This window comes from Mustela lutreola, chromosome 1 (assembly GCF_030435805.1).
Source record: "Mustela lutreola isolate mMusLut2 chromosome 1, mMusLut2.pri, whole genome shotgun sequence".
In the NCBI taxonomy this organism is placed as follows: domain Eukaryota; kingdom Metazoa; phylum Chordata; class Mammalia; order Carnivora; family Mustelidae; genus Mustela; species Mustela lutreola.
Window position 1 is genome coordinate 192989507 of NC_081290.1, and position 11082 is coordinate 193000588.

The 11082-nt window shown below is 44.7% G+C and overlaps 1 long non-coding RNA gene across 1 annotated transcript; it reads left to right on the forward strand.

Moving 5' to 3' along the window:
* Positions 1–496: 496 nt before the first annotated feature.
* Positions 497–10714, forward strand: LOC131837554 (uncharacterized). Its single transcript, XR_009356158.1, has 3 exons — positions 497–585; positions 2989–3080; positions 10630–10714. It is a non-coding gene; the product is annotated as an uncharacterized LOC131837554 (long non-coding RNA).
* The last annotated feature ends 368 nt before the right edge of the window (positions 10715–11082 follow it).

An 11082-nucleotide genomic window follows, 5' to 3' on the forward strand; every position in this document is an offset into this window, starting at 1 on the left:
GGGAAAGATTTTAGGTCAGGAACCATGTTTTGCAACTCCACATTCTCTGTGCCTAAAACAGTAAGAGTTCAATCAATGTTCCTGGCTTGAACAATTGAAAGAATGAGTAAAAATATTTCTCTTATAACAATGAATACTGAAGAATTGTGATTTAACATCATACCTCAAATTTTGCCTGGAGTCCAGAGCTTTCCAAGCTGAAGAAGCTGTGAGTCACTGGGCTTAGAGGGGAGGGGTGTTTGTTTGTGGAGGGCTTGTTTCCCGACCTCAATGAATCACATGTATAATCACCCCAACTGCATCCTGTCTGGGGAAGTAACCAAAACCCCTATTTCTGGCCCCAATGGCTTTTTGGTTTTATGAGTAAATGCCATTGGCATGCCATTAAATAAGTGGCCTCAGAAAGCCCTCAGCCAGGGCTATAACCTTATTATAATCAGGTTATAGAGGAGCTGTCTCTTGAGGAGAGCAGAAGATGAAGGTGTAAATTTCTCATCCTACCTGGCCCACTGCTTTAGCTGCTCACTGGTGACCTGGCCTCCAAGACCTTTCCAAACATCTGCTACATCTTTTCTCAGATCACAGGTATGATCATGCAATTTTCCTGCAGAAAAACATGGACTGATTCTCATCATTCACATAGTAAGGACCAAACTTCTTAACCTACATTTCAAGGCCCTCTAGAATCTGACTCTGACCTATTTTGCTGACCTTATCTTCCTCCACTCCTGTGTAACAAGATGCTTGAAATGCAGTGAATGGTTTTCTGATCACACACAAGTCCTATGCTTTGCTCTATGACTTTGTTCTCTCTGCTTGCTCCTAGAACGCCCACCTACTTCCATTCCCAAATGCCTAAAACCCATACATGCTCAGGTCTCAGAAAATGCAAACTTCTTCCACAAGATCTTCAGTGACTGTCTAATAAGAAGAAACAACTTCTCCTTTGAGCACGCTCAGATTTTGTTTGTACTTCCATTCTGTTACTTATTTTTAATTTGTATTATAAACACAAATGTACATGCTTGTTTCTCTAATAAATCAGTTAGTAGAGTATCTGGAGCTTAGTCAACGTGATACTCCTTCCACTCCTTGTAGCACCTACCACAGTGGGCACTCCAGATGAAGGTTGGTTGGGTGGAAAAAGTGAAATAGCTCAGTTGTTTCAATCCTCATCTTTGGGTTGGAACCTACAGAGAAGGTTTGACATAGGAGTGTCTTATTGCCATCTCTATTATTGTCTCCCTTACTTCCATTCCAAGAAAGCATTAAGGTTAACAAAACCTTTGGTCTCTGCAAACAACGTGCTTTAGGTCTATGGATCTCAAAGGCAAGGTCTTCCTTCCAGGTTTCCTTGTTCCTAGTATCTAGCACCTTATGGCTCACCTTGCTAGTAGATGAAAAGAGCTCAGGGCGGGGTGGGGGGAGTATAATTTTGATAATAAACCGAGTAAAAGCAGTGTGTAATTAAGAGGGGATTTGCCATTTCAAAAAGCAAACTTAAAAGAAAAAAAAAAAAGATAGCATATTCCAAAAACAAAGACATCTCTGTTTCCTCTTGTTACAGAATATCCATGCCACGGTGCCAATTTTGGGGCGGATACATTCCTTCAGTATGGATAAGTGAGAGTTGAGGCAATAAAGCTTAGCTTTGTTTGACTGCAAAGCATTTTTTTTCCTCCTTTCTGTTTATTAGTATTGCTCTGATGATGAGAAGAGGGACGCAGACGCAGAACGAGCGTAAAATCACCCAGGCCAAGGTCAGATAAGAGGGAACGGAATGTCAGGAGTATCACTTCCTCTCCTATCCTATGGCAATGACCACATCTGGGTGGCTGAAAGAGACAGGCAACCATGACTGTGGCTTGAGAGCCACCTCCACTGCTGCTCCAATGGCGGCCCTTAGGGCAGCAACCTTCCGTCTTTGGAAGCTCAAGGTCTACCTACACCAGTTAATGGCCGTATGGCCATGGGAAAGTTTGCAATGTCTTCATCAGTGACAGGAGGATAATAATACTGTTACAAAATAACAGACTTGATAAACTGTAAGGTGCTGTTCAAATATTAGTTGGTGTTGTGAAATTCAAAGATAACTTGTCTTTCATCATCCTACCACTGGGGTTGGCAAAGTTTTTCTGTAAAGGGCCAAATAATAAATATTTTAGGACCCTTTGTGGCTACTGGACTGTCTTTGGAGTAGGCAAGCAGCCACTGACAATATGGGAATGGAGAGCTGTGCTTTGTTCTGATAAAACTTTATTCGCAGAAAGAGGTAGCAGACTGGATTTGGCCCATGAGCCCTATTTGCAAATCTCTGCCCTACATCTTTGGACAGAATGAACACCAGAGGAAGACAGAGGGGCATATCTAAAACCCTTCCTGCTGTGAAGAATGATATTGTCAGTTTTTCTGAGCAATCGTCCTGAGATTTTCAGACTTCTCTTTAAGGTAGTTTTTGAAACAGAATTTCCATTTTGTCCATTCATCTTCGTCATCATAAACATCACTTTGTACCTAATCTAGAAGTATTACCAGACCCCTAGTTGACCACGTCTACCACTTGGCCACACTCTCTTCTGGGAAAGACAGCTCTGATTATTGTTAAAGAAAATATCCATCATACTTGTGGTGAAAGGTCACTACATTTTTTAACAAATTGGTCCTTTGAGCAAGATGAATTTTAATGGATTGGTTTATTAACCTAAAGGTTGAACCAGGCTGAGAGTAACTGAATGATCTGTTCATAATTAGTATTATTTATAATTATTTTACTTGGGAAAAAATATCACCTGAAATGTCAGGATGTTTTTTTTTTTTTTTTAATTGCTTCAGATGAGATTCAAAATAATTGACTTTGCAAATGTATTTGAAAAAAACTCATTTAAAAATATCTGGAGCTGCTGAGCATCTGTCTGGAAGAGGCAGTATTGATATTCATTACTAGGAACAGAGAAGAAATTGATCCATGATTTTTTTAACCACATGAAGTGTGTATTGCGGTCACTGCTGGACTCCAGAATTGCTGAAATGCTGATATGGTGCTGTGCTCATTCCTCTTCCCCATTAACTGTGCTCTCTGAGTGAGTATGCTGCATGAATGTCAGCCCATGTGTTTTCTCAAATCTACATTTGCATGTATTTTATATTAAAAGGGGAATAAGTACCTGCTGGAAAGAAGGAACATCTATATATGTTTATAGTGGCTTTAGAAAAATACAGTCTGTGGACCTATGATGCAGCTAGGCACATGCTTTAGAGAGCATACAAACTTTTTGAAGGAGAGTAGGTGTATGACTTAAACTTAATACTCTCTATCGATATTTAATTTATTAGTCAGTTGGGGGACAAGAAAAGAAATAGGAGAATATATGAACATCAGGGACAGGCAGCTCTTAAAATAATTACAGTTGTGAAATATGGGGAGGTCACTAGTAAGGGACATGCAGCAGAACACTGACAATGCCTTATATATAATTATATAACGCTGTAGAGTTACAGACTTCTGGAGTGTTCTGGTGTAATCTCATGTGTGCCTCACAGGTATAGTTGGATGCAGTAAGAAAGGGTAGTAGCAACTTCATCTGAGATGGAAAGAGAAGGCTCAGGGGGGTCAAGGGATTCATCCACGGTCCACACTACCTTTCTCATACACCACGCTGCCTCTGGAACCCAAAGAAAGGGTGAATGTGTCCACAGGTACCAAAGCCAAGTCCAGCCTTCATGGGTTGACTGAAAGAGCCTGATCCTGAGCATAAACCCCATTTTCCCATCTGAGATATTTTAATGAGTAAGTAACAAGTAGTCCGGAAAGAACATTCCAGGCAGGGAATATGGCAATGGGATTATAAACACAGCTTCTTATTTGCTTCTTCCAAGTCAAGTCTGATCAGGTGCCTGAGACACATTGTGACATGTATGCCAGCAGCACAGTGTCGAGGACACAGACAAATCCCTCGTCCAGATAGCCAAGCAGACACCATCAATCATCATCTGCATGTTTGTGAACTAGGAAATTGGAGCTGAGACTAGGGAAAGAGAATGTATGAAGGTGGCTAAAAGGGAAAGAACACAAAGTTTCCCACTTAACTGCCAAAGAGGTTGCTCTAAAAAGGGATGTGACAATTAGAGATCATGTACTTAAATTTTCCCACAAATAGTACACGCATGTTCCTCCAAAGCTCAGTAGAAAAATACCCCACTGAGAAGCGTAAGGGTATATTAACTGATTAATTATTATTAATGCCATCTTTTATTTAGCTAGCAATTATAATCTATTAGGAGCATTTATTCACATTATCTTACTTATTCAATCCTCAGAAAAATCCTATAAGGCTCATCAGTAATGTATTATTATCTCCCTTTTATAGACAAAGAAAAAGGGGATTCCGACGTCTCCTTGCTTAAGCTAATCTGGCTAAGTAGCAGAGTGAGCACTTCTGACTCCTGGTCCATTACCCAGAGCGACTGCGGGAGCCTGGAGGGAAGAAGGGGACCGTCTGAGACAGTAGCTGGGAGCAGAGAGAACCTGAAAAGGCCATCAGACCAGAATTCCTTCCAGTTTAGAAAGTCCAGAGTCCGGAGTGGGTGTGGCTACATGACATACAAGGCCCAGACTTAGACAGACTTTCAGGCATATACTGACTCGCTCTGAATCTTCTTGGGCAGCTGAGCACCCGCTCTCAGACTCGGCCTCTCCTGTCCTCTGAAGTTTCTGGGCGGCAGAGTTGGAGCCAACTTCAAGCTAGTTTAAGTCTCTGAGTCAGTTCACACACCCTCCCTCTCCGCTCCGGCTCCGCAGTCAGCCTTCCACATCACATCCTAGGAACATTTTTGTTCTTTTGCACTCCTTTTGGGGGCACCTCCCTCTGCTCTCCCTTAGTCTCTCTGCACTGCCTTTCCCCTCTTAATCTCTCCTGACTCTCCCTGGTCTACTCCACCCACCCTCCCACCATCAGGGGACTCTGTGCCTTTTGACACCCCCGTCCCCCAACTCCCGTGAGCCCCTCCATCGTCCTCTCCCGGGCACCTACCTGGGCTGTGCAGTCACGGGCACCTCCTTGGTTCTGCCTGTCTGAGGCCGCCTGCCTCCATCCAGGGCCTGGGAGCCAGGAAAGTCTTCAAGCTCTTTGTTACTTTTCCTTCTTTGTGGATCATGCTAGGTAATTAATAACAAACAATACAAGATGGCATCAGCTGTGGTGCTCGGCTGCAGCCTCCAGAAGTGTTATTTCAGACCCCAACATTGCAACAAAGAAATCTCACAGTTGGGTCAAGCGCGAAAATCAGAGGACAGGAGGAGAAAACTTCAGCTTCCAAAATTCCACTGCCCTCCGGGGGCTCCCCCTTGTGGGAGATGCGGGGCATGGCAAGGCAGGACACAGCTGGGCCAGAGCCTTGGAGGGAGGAGGGCCAAGAGCAGAGTGCACGCCTGGGGGTGGGGGTGGGGGGGGCAGTCAGGCTCCACCAGGAAGAAGCGCCTCTGTGTCTCTGTGTGACACAGAGCTGAAACCCTCCGTCATTCATCAGGGGAATATTCTGGGGGAGACAGAGCTCTCCGTGCCTGGAGGTCTCTGAGCCCAGGTGAGTGTGGCGTGAGTCATGGGCTTGCACATAGGCTCTGTATGGGAAGCCGTGATTGGCAACCATTTGCCTCCGCCTCATGTCCAATTCCCTCACCCGCACAAATGCATCATAAAGTCAGACATTCACAAGGGGCTGTTCTGCAGAGACAGGCGTGGTCTCCGTCCTCTGAGCAGAGTGAAGGTCCAGCCTCCAGGACTCTCCCCAGTGTAGGTGCACCACCTTTTGGAACCTGGCAATTTACCGCTCCCCACCTTGATGGAAACAATGTATGTCCAAACAGTAACTTTCTCCAGAGAGATACAGTCTCATTCATTCTCTCCTACCCTGGCAGGCAGGTAGGAAATCAAATATATTAATTACTCTTTTCTGCAAACAGAACCAGAGGCTCACATAGCCAAGTAAGGTGTCCGAGGCACTAGGAAAACAGTCAGTGGAGCTAAGGGCTTAGCTTTCCTGCCTTCCCCCTGCCCAGTGTGTCTAGACTATATGCTCTGTCTCTGGAGAGAACAGGAAATGATGCTCACTGCCCTTCCCCAGTGCAGGGCTATGAGCAGCACAATTAGGAGCACTGATGGACTCCCCAGCCATGAGGACAGTGTGCTGCGTATGACATAGATAGAAAGTCCCAGACAGCCTGCAGGAGAGAATTCGTCATCGTGTAAAATGTCAAAACAACCAATGGCCTATTGGGGTTGTTACTGGGCTTCTTATTTTCCCAGAACCGGGGCTGGCAGTGGGGATGGAATAAAGACACTCTGCAGAAGGACAGCAGTGCCCTGGCCAGAGCTCGCCATGTGGGTTGTGACCTGTGACATCATTCCACCATCATGCCAGTTCTAAGACCTTGGTTGTGAGGTTAGGTTAACTCCATTTTATGGACGGAGAAACTGAGGTCACAGTGGTTACCAGACCATGAAATAAGTGGCAGAGATAGGGATCAAGCCTAAATCTGTTTAAGCCGAGAGCTCTTCTCACCATATCACATTGCCTCATCGACTCTTCTAGCTGTCCTGGCAAGGGAACTCTGGCCAGGGGGTCAACCGAAAGCATCCCATATTAGTTTCAGCAAACCAATCTCAAGCTGCTTCCCACTGATCCCTACTAAATTCCACTCGCTCCTTGATGTTGGTGGCAGCTCTATACTGAATCACGTGGGAAGACTGAGCTTGGAATAAAACCATAAAACTCCATGTATTAAAAACCTTCCTCACGGGCTCTTTTTCCATAAGCAATGCAGACACTGAAGGCATAAAGACAAAACAAACACCCGAGACAACAGGAGTTATGTGCCACCAAAAAGAGGAGGATGATAAGTTGATTCGTGATATGGTTCCTGATCACAGACTCAAGATCTGTTTCTCAGACCTATATTGGGCTCTGGGCTAAATAGGAAAAAAAGCAACCAGCCCCGGAGACACTTAAACTTCGTTATCAACTCAAGTCAAGTATAAAACAGCAATGAGGATTTGGAGAATTCAAGGAAAGCTGCAAAAACAAACAAACAAAACCCCCTTTCATGCAGATGGATCTAGAACTGAGGGCTTTGGGGGATAGGAATGGTGTGAAAGAAGGAGTAGAAGCCCGGAGATTCTGTTCAAGGAGAACGTACCACGAGGTCGGGCACGTGATGGGCACCATGTCAGGGGCCAGAGAACAAACAGGAGGATAGATGGGGTGAGAAAGCTGGCCAGAGCACCCCATTCCAACCCTGTGCTAGACAAAATGGAGTCCACTGAAAGGAGAGGAACCAGAGCATAGAAAAGACCGGAAATCACTTGATGAGGAACTGGGAACATTGAAAGTGTTCCGGCAGATGAAGGTAAAACTCCCGATCAGAAATAATGGCTGTCCTCCACTGTCCAAAGGGCTCTCAGAAAAGGGATGGGATTTTGCTCTGTTGAGCATCAGGGAATAGATTGCAGCCAATGGGGAGAAATTTCTAAGAGAGTGCTATCTGACTCACTAGAAGGAAAACATTCTGCTAGCTCAACCCTAGACTGGAAAGATTACTTTCTGTCTGGAGAAGGCTAGAAGAGCAAGTTTTTTGGTCAAGGAGAGGGGGCCATGCACACAGACCTATGGGACTGCAACCACCCGTGGGGATCCCTCTGTTTCTATGATCAACCCGAGGCCTGAAAGGAAAAGCTGGACAAAAGAAACACGTTTGTGTGCGATCTGATCTGCATACAAAGCATTCGACTCCTACAGAGGGATCTCACAACCTAATAAGATCACCTCCATCCAGAGTAGCCTTGCTGCCTTGTCCTCTTTTCTCCCTCGAACAGCACTATTTATTTTCACTGTCTCAGCTAAGTCCAGTATTTAAGCACCTCCTAGGTGCAGCAAATGCCCTTCTGTAGAGGGGACAACACAAAGGAAAAGGTAAAACTCCTACGTTCTGTTCAGTTTAAGGAGAATCTCAGGTTTTAAAAAAGAGATTTAGAAGTCTTCTTGTTGGACGCCCCCACCCCTCCTGTTTGAATTCATTCCATATCTTCCCCAACTGAATACCACCTGATCTCAGTTTGAAAGCCACCTCCAAAGCTAATTTCATCACAGGCCATTCTAATGTGGAGCAAGCAAAAGGTACACATTCCGAATGCACCAACAAGTCAAGGAAACACGGAAAAAGAAAAATGGTACCATTAGTACAAATACAGAACCTAAGTGAATAGGATTTTTAAAAGTCAGAATTAGAGTAAATTTTAAAAATATCATCTCTAGTTAAAATATCACCTCTAGTTCTACACATTACTGGTAAAAGCGCAGGTGAAATTGTTGTGTGTTATACTGTCTTTTGCATGTGTGTGCAAGCCTTCCAGTGCAAGGTGGGAGACGGAAGACTAGAGGCAAGATAACTAAACAAGGTAAAAACTGTGGGTGAGGAAGAAGTAGCATGAGCTCTGAGGTCCTGGCAGGCAGCCTGTGTCTGGAACAGCCTGCATGTGGGGACCCAGGACAGGGCTGTAAATTCAAGTGGAAAGCTGGTGAGGGTGGCAGAAGAGAAAAACAGTGCATTCAAGAATGCACCTGTGTTTGAGTAGAGGGGACAGAGGGTATGAAATGGTTGAGGAAAGGACATGGAGGTTAGGGATGGAGGGGGAAAGAGAAACAGGAGATTGGTAAGGGAAATTTAAAGGTAAATTAAAATTTAAATTTAAAGGAAATTTGAAGTGAAGAGAGAGCTTCCAGGGAGGTCTTAGAGCTGCTTCCAAGACCATGTTGGATCTCAAGAGATGGTGAGAGGTGGGGATAAGGCTGCATGATGAGGGGAAGGGAGACCTAGGCCCAGAAAAGATGTGAGTGCATGAGGCAGCAAGGAAGCTGGACTCATCACAGGACTTGGTTTCTCCATTTCTCTGACTAGCTCATTTTCCTTTTATTAAAAAATATTTATTTTATTTATTTATTTGAGAGAGCAAGCAAGCAGGGGGAAGGGCAGAGGGAGCGGGAGAATGAGAGTAGAGCCCGACTGGGGGCTTGATCCCATGACCCCGAGAACAGGACCTGAGCTGAAATCAAGAATCAGATGCTTAACCAACTAAGCCACCCAGCTGACCCTGACTAGCTCATTTTTCAGAGGAGAGGAGTCAAGAGTACCTTTTTGGCTGTGGAAGACTGTTCATTCATCAAAAAAATCTGAATCCGTCCAGTGTTGACTAAACACCTCCCATATGCTCAGCTACGTCACAGAAATAGAAATAAAACACTACTAAGAAATCACGTTGTCAAATATCCCATAGTAATCTGTATTACTGTTAGTCAATTAACAGTCATTTGCCTAGTAACTACTATGGGTCAACGGCCATGGTAAGCACTAGGAATGCAGTTGGGACGACAGGGGCCCACTCTCATGGAGGTCACAAATAAAGAGGAATGAGGAGAGGGCAGCCAAGCATGAAAGAAACTGGAGAGAATTCCAGGGCGCTGTGGAGAAAAATAGCAGACATACAAAACTGGGTTTCTAGTTTTTACAGAAAAGAGACATGAAAAGCCAGAGAGAATCAGAAGTAAGCAGTACCCCCATTAACTTCCCAGGCTCCAGAGGATGGTGGTGGATGCTGAGTCCAGCAAGGGACCATGGAGGCAACCCATGGGGAGCCAGACTGGGCAAGAAGACTAGCTCTACCTCTTGAGGGAAACAAGAGAGACTTGTGATGGAAGAAGAATGCCTCCTACTCAAGATCTTCCCCACTCGACCCCTCTCGCCCTGCCTGGTCTGACCAGTTCTGTTGGTGTGGCCACCACCCATGGCTAAGTCAAAGAAATGGTCCCTAAGGAGCCTCTCTGATTTCCTGAATTTTCTGTCTGTCTTGCTTTTCTCATGGGTTCACAGATGAGCCTTCTCTCACCCACCCTAAACGCCTGTTTCAGGGAAGCATTTGCATTTTCCTTGGCACACATGCAGTTTGCTGAGTTCTTTTAGGCCAGGCCAATTACAACAAGGCCTAAAATTGCTGAGCTGAGTGGTTTCTTCAGGGATCTGCTTACATTCCCTCCCTGGAAAGATCAGGGGGCCCACTTTGGGCAGTCTCTGCACACAAAAAGGGCACGTTCCACTTTTAAGGTGGAGTAAGCATGGGATGCTTTTACCAAAGAGGGGAGGAGGCACGAACAATTTTCACTTTGGATTTACATTGCTTGATTGGGTTTCATGCTATCCAAGATGGACAAGATGGCTCAGAGTCAGCTCCCTTGAAGACTGTTTTGAGAAAGGGCTAGGGAAGCTTTTAGTGCAAGCCTCATGGGATCTAGAGTTGGCAAAAGAATTTATATGTGTCAATAACCTCTCATAACATTACAATTACATTTTTGTAAGTTCTGGTTTGGGAAGGAAGACGGAGTCAGTATCGAAATGACAGGCCATATGTAATCATGGAGGGATGTGTTTAGGCAGAAGTAATCCAGTTCCACAAGGGGATTGCTCCAAAGTAGCTTTTTTTTTTTTTTTCTGATTTGCAAATTTTTATAGGATGGCTTTTCAATAAGTTTAGGTCCTGGTTTATTTTGTATTATGCTAATATCAGAACGCATCACATTCCCTAGGTATCTCTAGCTCAAAGGAGGACATGGAGGAATCTCTTAATGGAAGCATGTCAAGCAGTGCCACAGCCCATTTGGAATTTAAAATTATCCATGAATAATTCACAAAGCATGTAATCCATGTGCAGATCATTGAGAACTGACTGCTTCTGAAAGGTGCCTGCAAGATCAGCCAAGCAGCCTTCCAACAACAGGAACAACAACGGAATGATTACAGAAGTGCATCCTCAATTCTTGGCATCAATTCATGGTTAATGAAGGCAAGAGCACTGTAGGTTCACGCTCTGGGTCCTAAGGTATTCTCAGACTGGAGAAACAGAGTCTCTTGGAAAGGAAAATCTGAACTGTTCCTACAGGCCAAGATGACTTGCACATGTCCAGAGATACCTAGAGTAGGCATCCAGTACTGAACCTTCTTACCCAAACAAAAGGGTTCTGAGATCAAACCCGCCATTT